The 22,022-nt window shown below is 35.7% G+C and overlaps 1 long non-coding RNA gene across 1 annotated transcript in view; it reads left to right on the forward strand.

Moving 5' to 3' along the window:
- LOC129392690 (uncharacterized) overlaps positions 1-22,022 on the forward strand; it is an 82,403-nt gene that overhangs the window by 11,576 nt on the left and 48,805 nt on the right. The window contains exon 2 of the long non-coding RNA XR_008619066.1: positions 13,652-13,753. This is a non-coding gene — a long non-coding RNA (uncharacterized lncRNA). The remainder of the gene's footprint in view (positions 1-13,651; positions 13,754-22,022) is intronic.

Genomic DNA, 22,022 nt, shown 5'->3' on the forward strand with positions numbered 1-22,022 from the left:
GTTCCTGTCTTGCTAGTTGTTTGGCATAGGTTTTCCAGCACTGTAGCTTGCTGGTCGTTGAGTGAAGCTGGGTGTTGGTGTTGAGATGCAGATCTCTGGGAGATTTTCGCCATTTGATATTACGTGGAGCTGGGAGGTCTCTTGTGGACCAGTGTCCTGAAGTTGGCTCTCCCACCTCAGAGGTACAGCACTGACTCCTGGATGGAGCACCAAGAGACTTTCATCCACACGGCTGTGTCATCTGCTTCATCTATTCATAAGAACCTGGGTGTATGGCTGTTGTCTCCTTTCCTTTCACATCCCTGGGATCCTTCTTTTGTTCCAAAAATGTGACTAGGTCTGGCTTAGAGGCAGTAAGACCTGCTAGTGTTGGAGGGTCTCCTGCAGAGGTGGGGGGTGGCTGTGGCTCACTGTGGGGACATGGACACTGGTAGAAGAAGTTCTGGCAAGTACTCCTTGGTGTGAGCCCTCCTAGAGTCCACCATTAGCCCCACCAGAGAGCCCGGGTAGGCTCCAGTGTTGGGTTGCCTCAGGCCAAAACCGGGCATATTTATATTAAAAGCTTATTTTCTGTTTATCTGAAATTCACATTTAACTGGCAGCTTATATTTTCTCTGGCAGTCCTAAGTGTGGACTCCCTCATGTAGCTGGTAGGAGTTCTGATTTTAATAAACTTTTTGGAAAGTAATGTGTCATTAATATACCAAGAACCCTATAAATAGTTATGACTTTTGACTTAATAGTTTTAAGTCTGGTAAATTAGATCAAAGAAGTAGTCGGTTGACTAGAAAGATATGGGTATGAGGAGCTGTATTTGTAATAGAAAATTAAGAACAAATATATAGTAAAGGGATAGGTTACATAAACATATCTTTGCAACAGGGTACTGAGCAATCCTTAAAAATGAGGTTGAAGAAGAGTGTTGACTTAGAAAGATAAGTGAAAATCATATTACAAAATCGTATAATAGGTGTCCTCTTTCCAAACATATAGAAATAAATCTTAATGTATATACTTCAAAATGGTAACAGTCCCTGAGTATGGGTGATGGGGTTATGGCTAATTTTATTTTATTTTTCCTTTTGTTGTACTTGAGCTTTCTGATTTCTGTATAATGAGATGAATTACGTAAGAGTTATAAAAAATTGTAAATTGCTTACATCTGTACACTAAAAAGTCTCTTGGAGTGGATGTATAATGAAACAAAATCCAGTGCTTTACTACTTACAAGAGATGCATCTAAAAATTATTCAGAAAAATCACAAATGAAACAATGAGCATACTTGTATCAAACTAAGTAAAGCATCAGTATTAATATCATATTAAGTAGAACTTATAGTAGAAAGCAATGCATAGGATAATTTTAAAATACTGCAATACAAAGATATGCCATAGAGAAAAAATAATGACAGCCAGGGGAAGGAAGACTTTTGGAAGTAGAATATGGAATTGCGAAAAAGAGGACATGGCAGACTCCAGAAAACTGATTAAATAATTTGGAAGAGGTTCTTAATGTGGAACCATTGGTTGAAAAAAATCCAAATGTACAAAGCCCATCACTTCTTAAAAGTAGAACACTGCATAGAAAGCTTTTTGACACAACATAGTTTCATGAAAAGGACTAAAGCTATTGCTGTGGAGTAGACTGGTGAGGAAAATGTGATGTCTGAACCACAGCGTAACGCTCTGAATGTTTGGCATATAGGTAAGGTTTTGCAAAATTAGGCCTCTCAGGAAATTGTAGAGATATGTAGCTAGCAGACTTAATACTGGAAAAAAGTGGTACGTTTTGGTTAACTAAACCAGTTGTAAGTTTGTAATAAGTCTTTTATTTAAAAATTCCAGGAATGCCTAAAAAGATTATAGTCTTGTGCTATACAAGAATACTAACTTAGAGAATTCAACAAGGTTTGTTGTTTTAACATACATCTTACTATACAACTATTAGTCTGTCTTCAATTACACAAAAAAGAAATGATGATACTTAGGATTTTAAAAACATAATTAAAATGGTAGATACCGCAATATATTTTCCAAAGCAGAAACAATTAACATTCTCATACAGTGAAACAGCCAGTAAATCTCAAAGTGTAAACCCCAGCATGGCTTCAGCATCACTTGGGAACTTGTTAGAAATACAAATTCTAGAGCCCTACCTCGAAACTACTAAATCAGAAACTCAGAGGGTAGAACCCATGTTTTAAAATTTAAAACTCAGTGTTTTAGCAAGTTCTCCAAGCTATCTTGATGGATGTTAAAAGTCTGAGAACCACAAAATTAGATAAGATAATGAAAGTTTAAACAAAAATCCAAGCTTCTTGGAATTAAAAAATAACCATAGTGTGTAAAAGGAAACAAAGAATACAGAAACAGATTCCTCTGAATGTTATCAAATATTGTGAAACTCCTCTGTGCGAAGAAGATACCGTGCTAGACACTTGAGGATTATTAATGAACAAAGGGGTAGAAATACAGCCCTCAGTTTTCATTTTAATGGAATTATGTAATGCTGCTATAGCTAGATTTTTTATTCTATGAGCAAGACTTTTATTAAATAATTTAGAAAATGAAAAAGAAGAAAGCAAAAGGAAGGCTACAGTAAAGATAAAAGCAATGATAGTAAATGCATTAGAAAATAGGGAAAAAAAAGTGAAGAAATCACAAAATAGAAAATGTGGAAAGTCCAGTAAAAATTAGAAGTGATGGAGGTGTTGTAACATGTAGAAAACATGTTAAATATGTACATACAACTTATCACTATCAAATTTGAATTTCATGAAGAGGATGATTTCTAGGAAAATCAAAACTACTTTAAAAAATCTAATGCTGTTCTACCAATAACAGAAAAAGAATTTTTTTAAAGTTACCCAGTTAATTACTTCCCCCAAAAGGCTCCGGTTCTAAATGGTACTGGTGAAATCTTTTATCCTTAAGAGGAGTAGATAGATCCATATATAGAACATAGAGAAAAATATAGAAAGCTATCCAGTTCATTCTTCTAAGCAAATATAATCATCCTACCAAACCTGTGGAAAAAAGCATGAAAATTATACATGACTTTCACTTATGATTATGCATATGAATAATATAATAATAGCACATAGATTTAATAGCATATTAAAAGAATAATTTACCATGGCCCAAAAGGGTCTGTTCTTTGAATATAAGTATGACAGTTTGCATTACTTACTTTTCACAAATATTCATTCTCCCTTCCCCACACTGTTGAAGGAGTATATTTCTATACCTCATTGATGCTGTGCTTGACAGTGTGACTTGCCTTGGCCAGTGGAATCTGAATGGGTGTCAGATTTGCCATTTTCAAGCACAAGCATTAAGAACAATTCCATGATTCATCTCAATCCATCTTTTTTCCTCTCTTATGATTACTGTTGTTCCTTCAGCCTGGACACAGGAGGAAAACAGTGGAGCTGACCTGCCGTCAACTTGCAGGCTGTAACAGAGCTTGCAATCTACAGCCTTGATGTAACATGTTTGTGTTACAAAGATTTGATGTTTTTTTCGTTACTGCAGCGGAAGCTAATATAATAAGGATGCTTCAATATCAAGAAATGTATTGATATAACATTGTATCAGTAGGTAAAATAAGAAAATCATGTACTGTTTTATCCATTATATTTACAAAATCATTTAGTGAAATTCCATACTTAAATGTTTTTTGAAAAGCATAACTTAGAAGACTAATTCCTTCACATGTTAAGATGTGTATTTCAAACCAATGCCCATTTTAACCTTATTTAAAAATAAAATACTAAGTCATTCCTTTTAAAACTGGGATAAATAGGGAATTCTGCTCTCACCAATTTTTACATTGAAGTGTTCTGCAAATTCTAGAGAAAGTAGGAATGTAGTGGAGGAGAGAAAGTATTATTAACAGAGGATATGCTGGTTTAACTAGGAAGTTGCAATGACTTACTGAAGACTCTGTTATGATGCCCGTTGGGAGACCACACTCTAAAAGGATGGAGTTCTTTTTTACATGATATGTAAATGCTTTAAATCAGAGACAGGGACTTCCCTGGTGATGCAGTGGTTAAGAATCTGCCTGCCAATGTAGGGCACATGGGTTTGATCCCTGGTCCGGGAAGATCCCACATGCTGTGGAGCAACTAAGCCCGTGTACCACAACCACTGAGCCCACGCGCCTAGATCCCGTGCTCCGCAACAAGAGAAGCTACCACAATGAGAAGCCAGCGCGTTGCAGCGAAGAGTAGCCCCAGCTCGCCACAACTAGAGAAAGCCCGTGCGTAGCAACGAAGACCCAAAGCAGCCAAAAATAAATAAATTTTAAAAAATATCAGAGACCGTTAAATGGTGCTGTTTCCCTCATAGACTATGTGGTTCTAGAAATTAAAAAGTGAATGAATAATAACTCACTTGCAGAATTTTTGCTTTCCATACCACAGCTTTGAACGCTTCTGGTTTAGAGTTCTTAGTCCCCAAGCACGGAATGCTTCCATCAGGGACACAACAATGATTCAATTTAACTGGAAGGTGATAATTCCGACTAGCAATTTGGGACTCCTATGTCACTGAACCAACACAGAAAGAAAAAAAAAAAAGATGCAGTGATTAATCTATGTTACAATGTAAAAATTGGGTTGGAGGCAAAAAGGACTATGTTTGGATCCTAGGAAATTCTCAGGGGGCACATTTTATTACTTCCATGCCCAATAGTAAAGGTAAATGTAAAATTATAGCAACCAAAAAAGGCGGAACAATTGAGGATGCACACCCTTCAGGAATGAAGGTTGGGTCACTCAGGTAAAGGGCTCAGAGCAGTCAAGGTTTTGGCTGAGGGTAAGGGAAAGATGGAATGGGTAAAGAAGAAATCCATAGATACCATCTACAACTGTGACACTAATTACAGAAATGAGTATCACCTTTACATATTTTCTCCGTGCTATATGCATGTGTTTATATATACTAACCGTTTTCTTCTCTCTCATTTTTATTTTTATATACAAGCTGCTGGAAACAACTTTATAATTTAGTCTTTGGGTAACAATATTCAGTGAAACTGTGACTAAATTTGAGGATTTATTACTGTAGCCTGTGATGGACACACTAACTGTCTGGACTATGTATGTATCTTTCATTTTGGGGAAAGGGAGAGCTTTTATACTTGTAAGGGGGATAGCTGTATCATGTTAGTTGGAAATATATTTTGTTGCTATATAGGAATTCAAATGTGTGTAGAAAGTTGCATATGGAAATGAATGACCAAAGGAATGAAATGTGCCCATTATCAATATATTGCCTCTCAGTTCCAAATTTCCCTTCCTTTCCTGTTCTTTGAAAATGGATTTGGGACCTTTAAACTTTTTTTTTTTTTTTCCCTTTGCCAGCTGTCAATAAAGCTTGTCAGCAGAGGGTCCTGGAAAGGCATTGTAGGAAGTAGGGGTTTTCCTTCCTGGTTCCAGTGGGCCCACTTGGTAGATTCATGTTGCCTGTGTGGCTTCTCCAGCTCCCAGCTCTTGCAGTACAGGCAGCTATTCCAGCACCCAGCTCCTGAACTACATGACAGTCAGCAGTGCCCACTGGCTAGCAGCTACCCCCTCCTTTGCAATTCCCATTGGGTAATTTTGTATCAGAGTGTCTCCAGGGATATACTTCCCTATGAAAAGATGTTGCCAGCACCCTAGTGGGGGATTTCCAGCAAGTTTTGCTGGTGCAGCTACACAGTGACTCTCTGTCATTCAGTGAGCCATGGTCATGCCCACTTCAACAAGGTCTGAATCTCAGATGGGAGGGAGGGGGTCCTTCCTTAGGTACACCATCTCAGCTCTAGGGATAGTGGCTTCTCCTTATATCTCCAATTCTGTAGTTTTTAAGAGGTTTTGTTTGTTTTATTTTTTTACTAGTCAATTCATTCTTTAAATACTCAGCTATATTAATAATTCTTATATTAAATCTGTTCAAATTGCTATATGGTTTCTCTCCCTTGGGGGTATGAATTCTGAAGAATAGAAAGAAAAATGAACAAAATCTCAGAGACCTGTAGGACACATGAGCATACAAACATGTATATATCAGGAGCCTTAGAAAGAGAGGAGAGAGATAGAACAATGTGTGAGGTAAGAAAATTTGTGAAGAAAAGACCCCAAACTTTCCAAATTTGATGGAAAATTTTAATCTATGTATCTAAGAAGCTCAATGAGCTTTAAAGAGTATTAACCAAAAGAAATCCATACCAAGATACATTAGAGTCAAACTGTTGAAAGCCAAAAACGAAGAGAGCATCTTGAATCCAGCAAGAGAAAAATGACCCATCATATACAGTGCAACCACAATAAGATTAAGAGCTGACTTCTCATCAGAAACAGGGGCCAGAAAGCAGCAGGATGACATATTCAAAGAAAAAACTGTCAACCAAGAATTCAACATTCAGCAAAACTACACTTCAAAAAAATGAAAAAGGAATAAAGAAATTCTCAGATAAACACAGAGAATTTGTTGTTAGCAGATTTGCCTTACAAGAAATACTAAAGAAAATCTTCAGGCTGAACAGAAATGACAGCAGATGGAACTTGAATCTACATGAACAAATAAAGAACAATGGAAAAAGTAATTATGTTAAAAGACATGGAGGGACCTTAAATGCATATTACTGAATGAAAGAAGCCAATCTGAAAAGGCTCCATACTGTATGATTCCAACTATATGACATTCTAGAAAAGGCAAAATATGGAGATTGTCAAAAGATCAGTGATTGCAGGGAGGCTGGAGAGAGATTAATAGGCAGAGCGCAGAATGACTTTTGAGAGTGAAAATACTATGTGTGATATTTTAATGATGGATGCGTGTCATTATACATTAGTCCAAACCCACAGAATGTACAACACCAAGAGTGAACCCTAAGGTAAACTATGGACATTGGGTGATGTGATGTGTCAGTGTAGGTTCATCCTTGGTAACATATGTACCATTCTGGTGAGTGATGTTGATAATGGGGGAGGCTCTCTATGCCTGTGTGGGAGCAGGGAGTATATGGGAAATCTCTGTACCTCCTTCTCAAATTTGGGTTGTAAGCCTAAAACTTCCATAAAAGAAAGTCTTATGGAAAAAAAGGTAGTTAGAGGTAAATATAAAGGACTATATAAATACTTGTTTTTTGTCTTTTATTAACTGATTTAAAAGACAATTGCATAAGACAATAAAACTGTTCTTGGGCTTATATACAGATATGTGACAATAATAACATGAAGGGGGAGGAAATGGAGCTATATTGGAGCAAAACTTCTATATTTTTCTGGCATTAAATTAATATTAATCTGAAGTAGATTGTGATTACTTACAGTAGATTGTACTAAATTAGATTATTGTAATGCCAAGAACAACCACTAAGAAAACTTTAAACTCCCCCCAAAAAAGGAATTAAAGTGGTATACTAAAAAAATCTATTTGACATAAAAGAAGACAGTAGGGCTTCCCTGTTGGCGCAGTGGTTGAGAATCTGTCTGCTAATGCAGGGGACATGGGTTTGAGCCCTGGTCTGGGAGGATCCCACGCCGCGGATCAACTGGGCCCGTGAGCCGCAACTACTGAGCCTGTGTGTCTGGAGCCTGTGCTCCGTAACAAGAGAGCCCGCGATAGTGAGAGGCCCGTGCACCGCAATGAAGAGTGTCCCCTGCTTGCCACAACTAGAGAAAGCCCTCACACAGAAACGAAGACCCAACACAGCAAAAATAAATAAATAATTAAATAATTAAAAAAAGAAGACAGTAAAAGAAAAACAGAGGACACAAAAGTCTTGAGACATATGAAAAGAAATACCAAAGTAGCAGAAGTCCAACTAATCAATATTTTCATTGCATGTAAATAGGTTAAATCCTTCAATCAAAAGGCAGAGATTGTCAGACTGCATCAAAACAAAACAAAACAAGATCTAACTATATGCTGTCTGCAAGAGACAGGTTTTAAATTCAAAGATACAAGTAGAGTGGAAGTTAAAATCCTGGAAAAAGATATACCACACGGTAACCATAAAAGAGCTGGAGTAAATATTCTAATATCAGAAAAAATATACTTTAAGACAAAAAACCCTTGTGACAAAGATGGACATTTCATAATGAGAAAATGGTCAGTTCAATAGGAAAATAGAATCATTATGAATGTATACATACTCAACATATATCCCCCAAGTACAGGAGTCAGTAAATGACAGAATTAAAGAGAGAAATAGACAATAATAGTTGGAGACTTCAACGATCTAGTCTCAATAATTGATAGCACAACTAGATGGAAAATCATCAAGAATATCTTTTATATCACTTAACATTTAATGCTGTCAGCCAACTTGACCTGACATTTATAGAACACTCTAACAGTGAAATGAAAGCAAGATGCATGTTTTTTCCAAGTGTATGTGGGTGTTTTCCAAAATAGAGCACATGCTAGACCATAAAACATTTCAGTATATTTAAAAGAACTACAATTATATAAAGTAAGTTCTCCATCTGTAACAGAAACAAATTAGAAATCACCAACAAAAAGGGAAATCTTTTTGTGATGACAGAAAGGTTCTAAGAGCGGATTGTGGTGCTGGTTGAACAGCTCTGTAATTTATTTTTAAAAAATCATTGAATTGTATACTTAAAATATAAATTATACTTCAGTAAACCTGTTTAAAAATTAATGAGAGTCACAGTCACCATAGCAACAAGAGTATAAACTTTTAGAATACCTTTAATGAGAAGTATTTGTGGCCTATATGAATAAAAAATTATAGAGCTTTGAGAGAATTAGAAGTAGAAATTATGCTTCTGTATATCAAAAATAATGCTTCAAGGAAGTTAGCTACTTCCAAATTATTTTATAGATTTAATGCAATTCCAGTGAAAATCATAATGAAATTTTGATTTGGTTTGCTTTTCAACTTGGCACAATCATCCTAAAGTTCATCTGGAAGGTTAAATACACATAAAAAATGAACAGAATATTTTGAAAGAAAGAGAAATGAATTACACAAGATATACTAGACATTGAACCATATTTTAAAACTATGATGTCTAAAATATTGTAATGCTGATATAGGAATAGAACAATAATTGAATGAAATATCCAAGAAATATAACATTTTACATATCTTAGTACATATTAAAAGACTAAATTACAACATAATTTGAAATGAATAATTCAGTAATTTTTATTGAAATAAATAGTTGAATTTAACCTTGCAGTTATACTCTTGGGACTCTCTTTTATGGAAGTAATCCTAAAATGGGGTAGGGCAAAAATATTAATTGTAGCTTTACTCATAATTATATAAAATTTGAAACAACCTAAACTCTGAGTAGGGGATTAGTTAAGATAACCATAGTTAATTTACAACTCACAAGTAGGAATATTATGCTGTTATTAAAATGATTATAACTAGTATGTCATTATAAGGGATAATGCTTGTGAATTTTATGTTAAGTGAAATATAGGAAATAAAATCACTTAAATGGTGTGATTCTGACTACAGAAACATAAAGATAACTGTAGAGAGAATAATAGGAAATACATATACCAATATGTTAATTGTAATTGTGTGTTTTATTGTAGTCTGAGTAGAATTTTTTATATTTATAATTTAGTTATAAAAATGAGCATTTTCATTAATTTTTTCAAGAATTATATCAAATTTTAAAAATTCATAGCCAATTTATTTTTCAAAATTCATAGGAAATTTTTTTGAAAAAGATTTCTATTATTAAGATCCTGGTTGTATTATACTGAAGGTTTGGTGAACATGCCAAGTGCTTATTTCTTTCATGAGCTTCTGAGTTTCAGTTTTATCTTCTCTACAGTTTCAAGTATCCAGCTCAAAGAATAGTAATAGATGTTTAACCATATTTTAAAGGTACAGTAATTATATAGTGTAATACTGATATAGGGATAGATAACATTAATTAAATATACAGGAAATGATTTGGCAGTGAACCTCAAAATTCTGTTTGTATCAAAATTGTCTGACCCCAACCCCACAGGTTCTAAGTGCAATACAGTTCTGCTATGTATTTCTTAAAGGTAGTGGTTATAAGGCAGCAATTCTCCAACTTTACCCTGTATCAGAATCACAGAGGGCTTGTGATTCCTTCAGTTACTGTCTGTGTGACCTTAGGCAAGTTACCTAATTCTCTCTATCTCAGGATCCTCCTCTGGAGAGGAACTGAGGATAATAATAGTACCTTCTTCATGGGGTTATGATAATTATGTGCGTTAATATATGTAACTTGCCTGTACCACATATAGTTAGTACTGAATTAATAGCAGCTATCATTATGCTAATGATCTTATTACAAAGGAAAAGTATGTAACATTTATCAAGGATTTGTTATGTGTTAGGAATTCTCTTAGGCACATTAAAGATATAAATGCATTATCTCATTTGTTCTTCATATCTGCCCAATAAGTTAGAAGTTGTCATACTCATTTTACAGCTGAGAGAAGTGAGGTCCAGAAAGATTGAGCTGGCTGGATATGACTGAGAAGAAAAGCCTTGGGGTTGCAAATTCCCCAGAGAGAAAGTTAAGTCATGTGCCAGTAAATGTTGGGATTAGGATAGAAAATGTGTGGTTTATTATAAAGACCGTCCCGTTAGTTTGTAAATTTTAAGTGTGCAAATTTTATAAGTACACCTGGGTTTTTCTGGATTCATGTTAGGATATTTTGATATAGTAGGTCTGGAATGGGGCCCAGGAATCTTCAGTTACAACAAGAGCCCCAGGGGATCCTGAGCTTGTGGTCTGAGGACCACAGTTTGAGAGACTAGCTAATGTTCTGAAGTAACTATGGAAAGATATTGTGAAGTAATCACAGAAGGTTTTAAAATGTGCTTAAGGTCATATATAGCAAGCTAGTACCTGAACTGAAACTAGTATCTAGGTACCCTGACACTTAATCCATTGCTCTTTTTCAGTCCAGAGACCTCAGACCTAGGTTTTCTCTGAGCCCAGAATCCAGTCAGCTGGGCCTCAGCAAAGCCTCTGTAGGGGAGAAGCCTTGTTTATTTTAAGGTGGAGCCCAGAACAACTGAGAAGCTGGATGGCTCTAATTGTCTGCATAAACTTTTCTCGTGAAATTTCTCGAAAAGAAAAGAGTTACCCTGTTAGATATAAAGCTCTTTTCTTATGAAATTTTGTTGTAATTGGAAGGACTGTTTTTGCTACAAATTTCAATGCCCTGGTTAAATTCTCATGAAGTTCTAGTGCTGTTCTGAAATATTTTCTAAGTTGTTGATCATCCTAAACAACTGTTCCTCTTCAGTCCTACCCATGCATAGCCAGATGTTTCTAGAGGATGGTGAGCTAATGGAAAGAGCAAAACTTTGCAGTCAGAAAATATTGGTTGTGTCTTGTCGTGCTGTTTACCAGCTAAGGGACTCTGGGCAAATCCCTGATCCTTTCCATACTTTAATATCTTCACTTAAAAACTTGAGAGGGCTTCCCTGGTGGCGCAGTGGTTGAGAATCTGCCTGCTAATGCAGGGGACACGGGTTCGAGCCCTGGTCTGGGAGGATCGCACGTGCTGCGGAGCGACTAGGCCCGTGAGCCCGTGAGCCACAACTACTGAGCCTGCGCGTCTGGAGCCTGTGCTCCGCAACAAGAGAGGCCGCGATAGTGAGAGGCCCGTGCACCGCGATGAAGAGTGGACCCTGCTTGCCACAACTAGAGAAAGCCCTCTCAACTCCTACCCCCAACATCTTCTAAAGAAAAAAAAGAAAAAAAAAAACTTGAGAGAAAGGTATTAGTGCTTAACATCAGAATTCGGGTAAAAGGATTTTGCTGATTGCTCTGTGATATTCAATCTTTAGTTAGTATTAGGTTCATTTTTATAGTCTGATGCTACCATATTCATTTATGAAGCCCCAGATTTGGGGATAATCATGTTTCTTCCTCTGAAACATGTGACACAACATTGGCTGTGGAGCTTTCTCGGACACAGGTTTCTTAACTGGTGAGGCAAGAACTGGTGAAAGTAATAACAAATGAAGGTTAATGCTGTTTTATTTGCTGTTAAGACCGGCATTTTGCACAATGTAATGGACTCTCAGTATATCAGATTTCTTGTAGAGAAATTCATAAAAAAATGGAAGTTATAAAATCAAGGTGATGGGGCTTCCCTGGTGGCGCAGTGGTTGAGAGTCCGCCTGCCGATGCAGGGGACACGGGTTCGTGCCCCGGTCCGGGAAGATCCCACGTGCCGCGGAGCGGCTGGGCCCGTGAGCCATGGCCGCTGAGCCTGCGCGTCCAGAGCCTGTGCTCCGCAACGGGAGAGGCCACAACAGTGAGAGGCCCGCGTACCGCAAAAAAAAAAAAAAAAAAAAAAAAAAAAAAAAAAATCAAGATGATGCTTACTTGTTCTTTTGGAATAATGATGTTTAGATATTCGTAAAGGATGCTGTCAATGTTTATTCATCCCCTTCCTGCCTCCCTTCCCTTTTTCCTTCTTTCCTTTTATTTCTCATTTATTCCCATTCTGGAAATGACTTATAAAAATAATTTTAAACATTCTGGGTTTGTGGCAGGTCTATCAACTTCTACATGCTTAAATTATCTTCCTTGATAATGAATTAGAGACTTAGATAAAGAAAGACTCCTGCTTCTTACCTGAAGTAGACATTTGGTGATTCATCATGTGAAAAGAGAAAAGGATTTATCAAAGCAACACCCAGCTAGATGAAATCATCCTACCTCTCATTCAGTCTATAGGGCACCATTGAGTACAGTAAGTTAACACGAGATAAGATATCTTGTGCAAAGAAATCCTTAATGTTGCTCGTTTAGCCATAGATATATGAATTAGGATACTGTGTTGCTCATTTAGAAACTTAAATAACAACTTGATATTTTAAAATTCAGACTTTACTTTGGCATTTAAATGACTTGCGATTATTTCCAAGAAATGATTATTTCCAAGTAGCATGATAATCCTATACAAATCCAGAAAAGAAAAATCTCCTTTTGAAGTTGCATATAGTATTCTACAAAAATGTTTTTAAAAGTCTAGTAACCATTAATTTTGCAATGAGCTTATTCAGGGAAATGATTGCTTGCTTTTCTGAAGTTTATGAATTCAAATTCTTGATACGATTTACTGTTTTATTATTTGTTATACTTTCTTCAGGACAGTAATTGTGTCTCATTTATCTTTATAATCCCAGTACTAGCACTGTGTATACTGTATACTGGGTGGTCTGGAAATGTTCTTTGAACTGCTACTTTGTTCTTTATTGGAAACTCAGAATGGAAAGCTTTGGGAAGTTTCTTTATAATGTTATGTTTTATTTCCCCAAAGTACCACCTATTTTTTTTAGCTAAAAGAAGTTCCATTTAAGCACAAAACTTGACATTCAGATACACCTTAGCTTTGAAAGGATTTGAATACAATTGGAATACAGTAAAGCTAGAGAAGAGAGAAGTTAAGGTGCCTCAAAATATCATGTAATTGGTTTTATGGACTAAATGTGTTCTCCCTAAAATCATATGTTGAAGCACTAACCCCCAATGTGAGTATTAGGAGGTGAGGCCTTCAGGAGGTAATTAGGTTTAGATGAGGTCATGATGGTAGAGTCCCCATAATGGGATTAGTGCCCTTCTAAGAAGATGAAGAGACACCAGAGCTTCTTCTCTCTCCCATATAGGGACACAGGGAGAAGACAACCATCTGTGAACCAGGAAGAGAGCCCTCACCGAGAACCAAATATGCTGGTGCCTTGATCTTGGACTTACCAGCCTCCAGAACTGTGAGAAATTCATGTCTGTTGTTTAAACCACCCAGTCTATGGTATTTTATTATATAAGCATGAGCTATATGTGGATATTATTTTCAGGTTCTGGGAGCTTGATATAAATTAAGACCATCACTTACATTGTAGGTAGTATCCTTAGAATATATTTACTTACCTGTCTACCCAGCTATGCCACATTGTAACTTTTTTGAAAATTTTTTTATATAAAATTTTTTTCCCAAACAGAACTTTAACTTGGTTTGAAAACTTAAATTCAAAGGTTTTAGTTTAGACTTTTTTAAAAAGGCCAAAACAGTCTCTATATAGACTGTTTCAAAACATAATATCTTAAGGAAACAGAGGAAATTATTTAAAAGGGAAAAGAATTAGCTTTCACAAGAAGAAAGGACTGCTTTTGTTTGTTTTTCCCCCTTTCCACAGAATCTAGGATAACTAAAAACATGGGAAATGCCACCTGAAAGTGTGGGAGAATTGAATAATAAATCTTGTGAACACTGGGCCACAATAAAGGGGTCCTTTCAGGCATCATAAAAATTGTTGCCAGGTGAAGTTGAACAGGTCTTGGCAGCAACATCCCAGAGAGAACCAACCACCTTAGAGAGTATGTAACTAAAGAATCCTTTTGTGCACACAAGCTATCCACCATTTAAAAATTCTTAAAACCCTTCATTGCTCATCTTTAATTTAAATATATATATTTCAGAATCAGTAACATTATCAGGTAAGTTTTAGCTTTTTACTTTTAGGCTTTGGTTAGACTGAAAGGATTTAGAAACAAAATCAGAGCCCTTCAGATAAAGTCACACACAATTAAATGCAATTTTGTGTTTGGTTTGAGTTCTTTCCATGTCTCTTCTGCAATCTGTTGACAATAGTTCCACAAACTTACATTCTTTGTATGGATGGTATATATTTCTCAATGCCTTCAGTGTAGGCATTAATAAGCTTTATACAAGTGTTATTTCTCTCCAAGGCCACTGTTGCTGCCATTGCATTAAAGAAATGCTTAAGAATCTTGTCTTTCTGTGTTACCTCCTTAACTTTTTTCAGTTTTTTCTTTGAGTTTGCTATAGAAGTTCATAAGTTTGTAAAGTTATTAATCCAGATAAACTTGGAAGGATTTTTCTTTTTTGGTCTGGATTCCTGACAGATCGATGTTAGCTTTGCACAAAGATGAAATCCTGAATGTTGTTAATTTAGATTAAAAAAAGAAAAAGAAAAACAAAAGAAATGATCTATAGGACTTAGAGTTCAACACCTTTGCAAGCAACCTGAACAGGTTTTTGACACTCTGATAAAAATTATTTACTTGAGTTCTTTTATTCCGTTTGTTCTACAGCTGTTTGCTTCCAAATTGAAGGTGTTTTTCCCTTGACAGACTCTGTGTGCAGTCCCTGTGATTATTGCCAGAAATACTCTTTCCTGTTATTTTTTTAATTGCATTACTTAGAAATGCTTCTTTTCCTCCATTATATTTCTTCTGTTTTTTTAAAATGTCTTTGTGAGTGACTTTAAATGTGTATTACAAATTGGATTTGAGAGATCTGTGCTGGTGTACTTGACTGAAGGTCTTTACCACCTTCTGCCAGTGTATCAAGTTCAGTGAATAGCCATGAAACTTCAGACTGCTCTTCATTTTAAATCCCCTAAATTAGCTGCTTTTGAGCACTACTTGCTAATCCCTTGCAATCCAAAGTCATCAAAAAATCATACTGTAATGCTTTTTGTACAATGCAGAGATAGTTTACAGCATTAGTCAAACAGTTTCAAAGGTGTCATTATTTGATAATAACCCCACCCCAGGGCCATTATTGTACCATATAATGTGACTAATACGCTGTCATTTCTTTCTGCTGAAACCACAGCCACAAATTGAAGAGTAACACAATCTGGCCTTTGGTTTTCTCAGTCAGTCTGAAAAAACCTGGTCATATTTTTAAACTTCAGCAGCTTAATATCTCACTTCAAGTTTTTAAAAAATATGCATAGATGAGATAGCATTTCCATTGCTATCTGAGTATAATAGATGGTTTATATTCTTGAATGTTATTTGGTTCTGAACCTCATTTCAGTGTTACCTTTTTCTTATGCGATCTAGAGCCAGTGTAAATTTTGGGTTTAATGTGTGTAAGTGGTGATTTTTGAAGATATTATATCCAAATTTAAAAAGTCAAATCTTCACATTTATTTCAGCTATTTCCTATGGGCTTTTTTTTTTTAAACTGAGAAAGCTCTGTGATCCATAATTTTCTTTATGATCGTGCCCTCAAGTGACTGTAAACCTCTGTTTATTCTCCAGTGTGGCTACATGTACCTCTTAGCCTATATGGCCTTATTTTATTTTTCTCTTTACCTAGAATAACCTTTTTCCATTACCATGTGTTCATTGTCTATCCAACACTTAAGCCCAGGTCAAATGACACTTCCTCCATGATGCTTTCCTGGATTCTCCACAAAAAATAATAAATCTCTTTTTCTTCTGAAATCATATAGTACTTTTAACTTCTCATGCTTAATAATTAGAAAAAGTTTTAAAATGTACACCTCTAAGTTCTCCAAAGGTCAGGGATCCTGTCTTACTCATTCTAGAGTGCAAAACTATCACTATATGTTGGTTAAAAAAATGAAATATGCATATAGCAAAACAACGTTAATTTTGTGGGTAAAAGGACAGATTTACCTAAAATGACTCATTAAAAAAATTGAAACCATGTTTTACAAATATGCTATATGATAAAAATATCAATTAATAATTATAAGTAAAATTATATAAATTTTAGAGGATTTCCTAGCATGATAGTTGGGAGTTGAGAAGAGAAAAACAACCAAGGAAACCCTCTCACCAAGAATTATATTGAGCATAAGTGTTGCAGGAGCTGTTAAGAATGAACGGGGTAAGATACTAAGGATTTTTTCACTGTTTATTTTTTTAAAGTCAGCCACTTTGTTGCTTTTGGTCAAATTAAAAAAAAAGATTTAAAAAGTGTGTATTTTGATAAATTATATAATCTATTTGGTGACTTTAAATAGAGAGCTATACCAGTAAAGTTTAAAGAAAGCAAATTCCCCATGGATTCTGGAATCTTTGCATACCACTGTGATCAGTGACCTGTGCCTCCGAACCTGGGAATGTAGAGAGCATGAGAACGTCAGTTGCCCATAGGCTCCTGCAGATTCTCATTCAGCCCAGGACTCTGCCTCAAAACAGATCAAAAGATTGCATAGATGGACATTATTATTGACATTAACCTCAACTCATAGCCAGGGACTTGATCCAGAATATCCTAGCTATTCTCTTCTCTTCCTTCTCTAATAAGCAACTTCCTAGTTATTCATCCTTCAAGACCCAAATCAGTGCCATCTTCTTTGGAAGGCTTTGACATGCCTGATTAATTACTTTCTCCTTTGTGCTCTTAAAGCACTTCTACCTATACCTGTTACAGAACATACCACAATGTTTATACCTCCTCATCTTCTCTAACGGCCTAGACTCAGAGGCTAAGTCTAGATTTCCGTACAAGTTCAGCCACTAGCACAGTTTCTGGCATTTCTGAAGACCCTGTATAAGCAAAGATTTTCCCCTTTCGTAATCATAGCACTTCATTTTATGTTAAACATTGTGTACTATTGTTTTTAAGGCTGCTCTCACTTTCATTTCTACGGAGCCTGCAAAGAAGAGGTGTGGAAGCTCAGATTATCAAGGGCATGGTGAATACAGCTAGTTCCCCCACGCCTCCTGAAAATTATTTGTCAAAGTAACCTGGGAGAAGTGAGAAATTTGCCAGGTCAGAGACATCTAGTTCACAGCTGGAGGTTTTTTATAGAATTAGGCAGTAGAAGGGGTACTGCCCTCAGGTGCTACCTATTACTAGGCAATCCTTGCAGTGTCCGAATTCCATCCTTCCATAGTCTGTTTCTCATTTCATCTAGCTTATAGCAGGCCTGCTATCACTTACCATATTATATAGGTTCTATCATGTACACTAAATAATTGTGTATTGTGGCTTCAGTTTTCAGCTTCTTCTTAGTTGTCTAATTTGATGGTTCAGTAATCTCTTATTCTATATCTTAAGCAAGCCATTGAGTGCCCTTCCAGTATTCCCACAGTGCAATTCTTGTGCTTTACTGCACTCATTGGCTTTTCTCCAAAACTTTATTTAAGCTTCACTTGGTCATGGTTTAAAGATACATTGCTGAAGCAGAATGCTTCCACCCTGCCTGGTGCCTACACCCACCACTAATATTTTGGTTCCAAGAAATAAATACAAAGGCCCAACTCTTAAATAAGATTCCTAACAAATATTCTGAAAAGAATAACAAACACAAAATAAGACTGAAAATGGCTAAATTTTAACTGGAGAGCACAGTGAAGAATTATGACATCTTTGTGAAAACAACTAATAGTGATCCAGGGAAAATTAGATCTAGTATAAGTAATAAACACAAAATATACCTGACAATAGCTAAAACTGCACAAGGTGGAATCTGTTACAGACTATAAATCAACAGAAGAATTAAAGTTTGGTAATATTTAGATTATAGAACATGGAATTTCATAGAAATAATGGCCAAAAGAGCAAATTTACAGTGATCAAGCTATAATTGATAAAACTTAATATGGATAAAAATTGTTCCAGGAGTCCAGTCTTCAGTTAATTTATATAGAAAAGTGATAGCAATGGATCATTTCAGAAAAATTAAAATGAAAGTGGACAAAAGTAAAAGTGGCTCAACTGCATTGTGTAGAGAATTGATCTATTGGCTAATAAAATTTGCTCTGGTATTTTTTTATCAAAGTCGGTATACTTTGTTTGAAACACTTGTACTTATAAAAACAGGGTCAAAACATCCCCAGTGTCAAAATAGCTGGGTCAAATGCCCTGTGCACATCTCATGCTGGGAGTCCCCCTTCTCTTGAAATCACTGATGCTTCTCTTAGAAGTCACTACGTAGGGCCATACATCACTAACTATTAATAAAATGTCAAAATGTGTTTGTGGGTTTGCATATCTTTAGGAAATGAAGAGATTGTTTTTAAAGATATTGGTATTTAGGGATTTCAGTCTTTGTCCATCATTTAAATGAATATTTAGGATATTTTAGAGCATGAGGTGTTAGGGAGAAAACACCTGGGAAACTAATCTGACTTTGTTGGACAGGCATTATTAACTTAGAGGCATTATTCTTCAGTAGTAGTTCCCAGTCACTGCAGTATGGAGTCTTTTACCACGATGTGTGTTTCTATGGGGACTTCGGCCATCTTGCTTTGGTACTAACAGTAAATCATGATAAAGACAAAGAGAGGAAGCTTGGGCTTGCAGAGAGGGTAGTAAACAGGTATGGAAGGCCTGGGATGAACTTCAGAAATGCCAGTGATGACTGGGGGCCTGATTTGGTGGCAGTGGTAGGTAAGCTACCATCTAGCTCACTGAGGTCAGATTACTTTTGTAAAGTTCTGTAAGGTGATTATCACACTCCTGGGGCAATTATTTGTAATAAAATGCTAGAAAGAAGAGCTCTGAAACTTCTTAAATAGTTCCTAGGGATATCAAACATTTAAGAGAAATCGTATAGTGCCAGAGGTAAGCTATCAATTTAATTTCACTTGTGGTCCGATCTAGCTTTGGTACCGTGGTGTCCCCTGTCTGCACAGGGCTGCTATCTAGCACCAGGCACTAAGTAATTGAGTAAGAATTAGTTTCTTGGGTTGTTGAATATATCAGAGAGTCCCAGCATATGAATGAGGGGATTAAAGAGTGAATACACTAAATGTATAAGGTTGTCTATTTAATATATTTATAAGTCCTCAACATAATTTACAGAGTTTGCATGTAGCTATATATTTATCCAAGGGAGATTTGTTACCTTACGTTTCGAAAAGATTTATTGATTGTGTGTTTATATACAGTTATATATATGTATGTGTGTGTGTGTGTGTGTATCCATCTAGTGATGAGTTGTTACCTAATTACAGTAGGGTTGCTTTCATATATGTCTATATAAAATTTAGAATAAACTGAATAAGAAATATATTTGAGCTTTATTTTTGGACATAATTATTCTAATGACATATTAAGCTAAGGAATCGATTTTTCCTATATATCTGCCTTACAATTTTCTAAACTACCAATAACCATTACTGTCTTAATAGAAATCACAATTATAACAGTGTAAGAGAAAATGAATACGGGAACTTCTCATTGGGTAAACTAGCCATTCTGATTTAACTGAGTGTAAATAGCCAAAAGCCCCGTTTATTTAGCATCAGGTCTAGAAAAATCTTGTAAAACTCAAATAATCTTGTATATGATGTTGTATCAATGTTATTCTTTGTCAAAAAGCAAGAAGAGCAATGTAAACTTTAGTGCTACTTCCCATTTACATCTCACTGGTAAAAGTGTAAAATGGTCAAATACTTTGAAGAACAGTTTGACAATATTAAATATGACTGTAAATATATATAAATACCGTGACATGAAGAGCTTATGCAGATTAGTAAGAAAAAAACCATCTCCAGGAAGCCCTCCCTGAAGGGACGGTCTCTGGTTAATAATGGGAATGATTCTAAAGAAATTTTAAGGATTTAATACTTTTATATAATAATTAGGTCATGAAGTTAGAGGAAGAAAGCATTAAATGAGGAGAAAGTGAATAGAAAGTAAGCTTCAGCATATAGAGGTAACATCTCAGTTAGAAGAAAGGTTTAAAAAAAGCCTGCATCAGTCAGGAAATGATAATTACAGGAGTATTTCATCATGAATTTAAAGTGTAATGGATTTACATTATTTGACTTTCAAACTATAATATACAGTATAAATTATACCGATTATTTTTTGTACTGTATTTATTTTTGTTATAAAATGGCAACTGAATAAATTATTAACTAAACTTTGAGACAGAAATATTAATTTTCCTTTTGATTAGTAGGTTAAGATACAGATAAAATAAAATGAATAAAGAGAGTTATGCTTCTTTGTGTTAAAAATCTGCTATCTAAAGAAAAAGCCAGCATGTGGCTATTTCTAAGCACAAGTTTAATGTAATGACTATTCTGTTTCATTGGCTCTTTTTAAGCTAGGCCTCCCTCTGGCACTGCATCAGTAAAGGGATTAGTGAAAAAATATGGGACAGGAAGTCACAGTTCCTAACATCCAGCTGCTTATTCTCAAGTGCAAGTTATATTATTTGAGGACTTTATTTTTCTATCAGTTGGATGGTAATACCATTGATCTTGGCACAGAATAAGCAAAATTTAGGAATGTATCAAGATAATGATAGATGATTTAAACTTTGTAATTTATGTTACCAATTTTACCCCATATAAAAGCTTACTAATGACCTTCTTTTACGTCATTTTTCTTGACAAGAGTATTATAATGTATTAAAACAGACTGTAGAGGAGCCATTCTTCAAACGTTTGCAAGAATCATTCCTACTGTAATTAGGTAACAACTCATCACTAGATGGATTGCTTTTTGTTCACTCTTGCCCGTTTCTAATTTGTTTCCAAAATGTTTACTGAAACTCTCTTCATAATGCAAATCTTTCTTCTTTATCAGATTATAGGCTGTTGGCTTAATTTGAGGGAAAGCTCCTGACTGAGGTTCCTATAGAGGAGTTTCATAGAGGGGCAGCTGTGGGAAAGCATAACCCCTCAATTCTTCCTCCTCCCAGACTTAGCAAATGAAGCGTCTGTCACCTTGCACATACTGAGTTCTTTATCAGCAGCAAGGGTTATACAGTCATGGTTGGAAAAAAAAAAAAATTACGCTGGGTTTTGTTCAGGATTTGTTTTGAAATTTTCTTTGAAACTCTGATTGAAAGATGTGTAGAGAGTCATGGCTCAGGGGAGGAAATATAAATACTACCTTCTACTGCTCCTATGGTAGTAAATGATGTGCTCCCATTAGATGCTTCTTAACATCATTCGTGATGCTCATACCGCCAGGCATCCTGAGATTTGGAGGCATTGCATTGCACCTTGCTTTGGGTGTCCCTAAGGAGGAATCTTTTGGTGGAGATTCCGATCCTCAAGGATTGGCGGGATTTCCAGTCTGGTGTCTGATAGCTCCCTCTGTGCACATTTTGAAGTTTCTGGGCATTTAGCAGATACATAAGGGGAAGACATCTCCTTCTTTCTGAAGATCTGAGATTCCATTCTGATGCGTTTTATGCATTAAGGAATGACATGTAGAATTATCTTCATTTTTGGTTGGCTTGGCAATTAAAATTCATAATACATCCCATCACAATTACCCAGGTG

Source organism: Physeter macrocephalus, chromosome 13 (assembly GCF_002837175.3).
Source record: "Physeter macrocephalus isolate SW-GA chromosome 13, ASM283717v5, whole genome shotgun sequence".
Taxonomy (NCBI): domain Eukaryota; kingdom Metazoa; phylum Chordata; class Mammalia; order Artiodactyla; family Physeteridae; genus Physeter; species Physeter macrocephalus.